Source organism: Arvicanthis niloticus, chromosome 18 (assembly GCF_011762505.2).
Source record: "Arvicanthis niloticus isolate mArvNil1 chromosome 18, mArvNil1.pat.X, whole genome shotgun sequence".
Classification (NCBI taxonomy): Eukaryota; Metazoa; Chordata; class Mammalia; order Rodentia; family Muridae; genus Arvicanthis; species Arvicanthis niloticus.
Window position 1 is genome coordinate 44,040,058 of NC_047675.1, and position 5,333 is coordinate 44,045,390.

General features: G+C 45.4%; 1 non-coding gene across 1 annotated transcript; it reads left to right on the plus strand.

Moving 5' to 3' along the window:
• The first annotated feature begins 2,883 nt into the window (after nucleotides 1-2,883).
• LOC117723561 (small nucleolar RNA SNORA48) lies at nucleotides 2,884-3,025 on the plus strand. The gene has a single exon (XR_004608671.1). It is a non-coding gene; the product is annotated as a small nucleolar RNA SNORA48 (small nucleolar RNA).
• The last annotated feature ends 2,308 nt before the right edge of the window (nucleotides 3,026-5,333 follow it).

A 5,333-nucleotide genomic window follows, 5' to 3' on the forward strand; every position in this document is an offset into this window, starting at 1 on the left:
GGAACTCACTATGTAAATCAGGCTGCCCACGAACTCCTACAGATATGGCTGCCCCTACCTCCAGAGTGCTAGAATTAAAGGCATTCACCACCACAGCCAGCTAACCAACTCTTTAATACATTGCTCACACTTAACCTTTATCAGAGAAGCTTCTAGAGCAAACCCAGCTGGGACTGCATTCATTATTGCAGTTTAACTTAATTAAGGGTAATTAGTTAAGTTTGTAAGCACTATTTACATTAGCAAAAGATTGTTTTAAGAATTTGCCAATAATCTACTAGATGACTTTATCAAGTGGGACGGAAGGCAAGGCACACAGATTCCTAGCTGTTTGCAAGAGGGCTCAAAATCCCTCTGCAAAAATCAACACTGGGTGGGCAAACTTGTCTGGAGACAGGCTGAATGTTTGTTCCTGAACTCCCCAGGGAGAGCTGAGACTTCACTATCTCTGTCCTCACAGCATTTGGTGCATACATTGCCATAGCACTGCATATTGTGCTGTGTCGTACTTTCTGTGTGTGTGTGTGTGTGTGTGTTCCCAAGATTCCAGTCCAAGTTCCTGAAAGCTTGAGACCAAGATAACAAGATCCCTTTGCCTCTGTCGGCTCCACGTCACATTCTAATCTCATCATGTCAGTGGCTGTGATACCCGGTTGGTTGTTGACAAAAGGAATAAAGGAATGACTGAGGAAGGAGGAGGTGTCTGTCCAGTCTGATTGACTTTGTGTCCTGTTGACAGAAACTGCTCTATTAGCTGTCAAAACTGTTCCTGTGCTTTGTAGAAGCTCTAGTAAACGGTTGGGGGTTGGCGTTGAAAACCAAATGTATAAACAAATGACTGAATGGATTAGTGAGTAAATGGAGCACAGACAGGTGACAACCCCAGACTGTTTTTGAGCAAAACCATCAAAGGTGGCTGACTGGCTTCGTGCTTGTTGTCGGGATGTAGCTGAGCTTGGTTGTCATCTGTTTTGTAAGTATGACAATGGGCAGTGTGTCATTAACTTGCATCATACTAATTCTAGTTAAGTAACTCGGCTCCTTAGGACAATTTCCAATCTTGCCTTTTCATTCACATTGTAAATACTATTTTCCATGCTTTGGCTTTGTTTATAAACATAGTCAATCTATCCTCTCACAGGGGTGCTTGTCCATTCAGTCCTTGGCATACCTAGAGGTGCAGTCATTCAACTATCTTAATCAGGGGCTGGTCTTCCTTAGCCTGCTGTCCCTTGGGGCCTCTAGTTTGTTTTTTATAAATAAAGTTTTATTGAAACACAGCCATCGCTGTTTGTTTTGTGTTGTTTGCTGTTGCTTTCATACTAGAAAGTCTGTAACGGCAGGATGGAATGGCAGAGACCCTCTCTCTGCATATATAGTTACAAATATTAATTATCTGGTCCTTTAGAGGAAAAAAAAACCAGATTATTCTTCCAGAGTGAGCCCAAATGGAAGGAAAACCACATCACACTACCATGTATTCAGGTGTGCAAAGAGCTTGTTGTGTGCCCTTATAAAATGAAGACTCCGTGTGCTCCTCTTCCATCTTCTCCCTATAGACCGTCATACCGACAAGAAGTAAACAGAACTATGCAGAATAATGGTACTAGTGAGCTTCACACAATTTCTAGCGATTGTGTATTTTGTTTCTTATAACAAAATATTTATAGAACATATATTTGATCTTCCTTTTTATTTTCCCTTCTGTCTCTATGGTAATTATTATCTAACTCTCCTTTGCTGAAAACACCAGAACAGTGTGGCGCCTGAACCCCATGTGATGCTGTATTGTACTATCCTCAGTGATGCGCTAACCTCAGTGATGCTGTATTGTCCTATCAACTAGATCTCTCTCTAAGAGTCCCATGCTTCTCAACTGTAAAATAGTATTTCTTTTCAGCTAACATGGGGATTAAATGAAATAATTAGTAGCTGGGAGAAAAGACTATACTTAACGTAATTAGGGCTTTCGAGGTACTGTGCTAAGTGCTTTTCGCATGCATTATTTCAGTTGACTCTCCCCAAGCATAGTAAATGTTGCCCCTTCACAAGGGCTGAGGCGGGGATATACAGGGACTCCATGTATTCCCTCAACAAGCATTTAAGTTACTTGGTTTTTAAATCGACAAAATAAATGAGTTGTACACGGTCCTTCTTGCCTATAATCCCAGCCCCGAGTAGGACTGAGTTCTAGGCTATCCTGAGCCACATAGTAAGACCCTGTTTCTAAATAAAGAAATAAATTTGAGGAATGCATAATGTTTCAAAATTCATATACTTTGTGTAATTGCTAAAGCAAGCTATTTAACTTAGTATAGACTGCCTTAATTTATCAATTATTTGTGACAAGGATACTAACAATTCTGTCCTCATAGCAGTTTTGAAGTATGCAGTACATTTTGAACAGTTTTGTTTCTGTGTATTCTGCTTGCTTTATGGAGACTTTGTATCACCTACTCTGCTTCTCCTTCTAGGCTCCCACCCCCACCCCCACCCTGGCCACATCTAGCTCATGTTACACAGTAACCATCCCTGGACTCTCTTCTATTTTGCCTGGTTTTGGCATCCAACATGTAAATGGGACCATGCAACCAGCGTTTTCTCCCACTTCTGCCTGTTTCTTTTTCTCTTAACGCAGTGTCCTCCAGCTTCACCCAAGGATAGCATTGCCTTCATTATCTTCAAGACCTGAGTACTACTCCATGAGGTGCTGATGGTTCTTTAGCATCCTGATTTAATTGACCTTGGATATGTACGTCACTATTAGTAATAACTGAATCATTTGGGAGATCTGTTTTTAATTTTTTTTGAGGAAAGTTCTTACCATGTTCTCTAAAAGCAACACTAATGTATCCCTGCCAGTAAGTAAAGGTTCCATTTTTTAGCCCCTGGCAATGGGCAAAGAAACACCTTGTTGGTGATGGTATTCTTCTATCAATCAGGGGCAGAGCAGATGGCAATTCTTTGTTCATCCTAGCTTGATACCTGGCTTGGCACAGAGCTGTTTTATACCTAGCATTCATTAAAAAAAAAAAAAAAAAAAAAAAAAATCAAATCAAATCCGGGGAACACAGCGCAGAAAGAGGAAGACAGAGAACTGCAGACTCCCAAGCCACCCACAGACCTGCCTTTCGGTGCATGGCACAGGCGGGCCACAGATACCTGCATGCTGAGATACCATGCAACACGGATGGAAGATGTCACCTAGGGGCCCGCCAGCTGTGTGGCCAGCCTGCAGCTGGAGCCACCACAGTGTGCGAGTGTGTGGTGGTCGGATGGGAGAGAAAGAGAAGTGGAGCACCTTGAGCATCGTGAGGAGAGATGGAACTGGAGTCTCAAGGGTAGAGAGGAGCAACCTGTTGTAAGTGACCAGCCCTGCCACACAGACCATGGTGAGGTCCATGTCTGAGTCCATGGCTATGCGGTGGTAGGGGTCAAGTGTTAATGTCCTTGACTCATATTACAACTAGAGAACATGAGGAATCTCCTCAGTTGGGGGCAGCCACCAAGGACCACGTGGATATCCAGGGGCTGTGTATAACAAGCACTGCCACTCACTGCATGGGATGCTTTGGAGAATTGGCCCCAAGTCTCACCACTGGCAGCACTCACCAGTGCCTTGCCCGAGCAGCACAGTGGAGCGGGACCTGATGTCAGCGGTGTGAGTGTGTGGGTGAGCTGTCCCAAAGGTATGCGTGTGGGAGGAGAGCTGACCCCACCACTCATCTGCCATGGAGGAGCATGCATGGGTGCAGAGGTGATCCCTGTGCCCAGTGGCCCTCACCACCTCTGGCAGTCGGGAGAGCTCCCCACAGGGTCATGAGCTCAGCAGAGCTAGTCCTGCCCCCGCACCAGTTGGAGCACTCAGGAGAGTAAGCCCTGAACATCATCTGGACAGCACGGCAGACACGCAATATGAACAAACACATTGAGTATGTTAGAAAATAATAAATACCATGGGGAAAATATAAAACACGGAAAGGGTGATCAGAAATGCTGGGGGTTGGAATGACGCAGGAGAGGTTATGGATGAATGTTACGGCCCTCTCCACTCCATGCTTGGCAGCCACTGTTTCCCGGCCCAAGCTGCCACTCAGGTCTGCAGGTCAGGGTCTAGCAAGAGAGAGAGTCGGGGGAAGAAGGGGGAGAGACTCGAAGAATGGAGACAAGACAGAGGTTCTGATCAAGTCTCGTTTATTGAAGGGAAATCTGGGGTATTTATAAGCTTTTGCCACGTGCCTTGTAGGCGCATGGATACCACGTGCCTTGCAGGTGTTGATATGACGTAAGCCTTACAGGCGTGGATACTACGTGCACCTTATAGGCATGTATGGCATGGATAGCATGTGGACAGCACGTGAACTGCATGCCTTGCAGGCGTGGCTACCACGTGCGCCTTACAGGCATGTATGGCGTGGATAGCACATGGATAGCACGTGAACCCGCATGCCTTGTAGCTGGGGGCAGTAAACAGCAAAACAAAAGATGTGGGCTATCAGACTGTGCTTCAGCTGTTGTAGGCTGTTGAAAAACAAGTCTCACGTCAGGGTATATGGCTCAAGATGGCTGCAAAGCTGATAGCCGCTTTCTGCTAAAAGTCGGCTCCCAAGAGATGAACACATTCAAAAGATGTTGACAGAAGAGGGATGCCAATCAGCCTGACAGACAGCAGGGACAAGCCTCATGGACTCCCTAGGCTCATTAGCAGAGAGCTAGACTAGAAAGCTAAGTTCCATCACACTCCAGAGCCCAAACATACCAGAAAAACGTGAGTACCCTGCTTAGGCTTTCTAGGGACATTCTCAGGTCTCTGGCTGTTTCCCATATCAGTTCTGGACTTTGCCCTTCCCTGAACATTTCTCTCAGGTCATTGGTCATGTGCTAGTCCCTGTCTTTATAATTGGATCGTCTAAGACCCGATGAAGGGGCGTGGTTCTGCATGGCTGGGCTGTACCTCTTTCCCTTCTTGCTTGGGCTATTTGTGACTTCATCTTTTCAGTCTGTCTTTAGAATCTTCTAGAGCTTGTAGGTTCTGTGAGCGCTTAGCCTATGAGACATCATGCCGTCTCTTTCCCCGTGTGAAGCCGACAGCTACAAGGTTGTCTTATTTGTACTGGTTGGCTGAAGGAGGAAGAATGTCTTTCTGTCACTTACAGTCCCAGAGCTCCAATCATGTTTAAAAATATTTATTTGCTAAGAATGTGGGCACACACCTGTCAGGGCTTCTGTCTCTTTTTTCGTGATTAATAATCTTGGGAAAGGTACCACAGAGATGGCCTCAGAAGTCAAGAGCACTCCCTGCTCTTCCAGGGAGCCAGAATCCACTTTAGGCA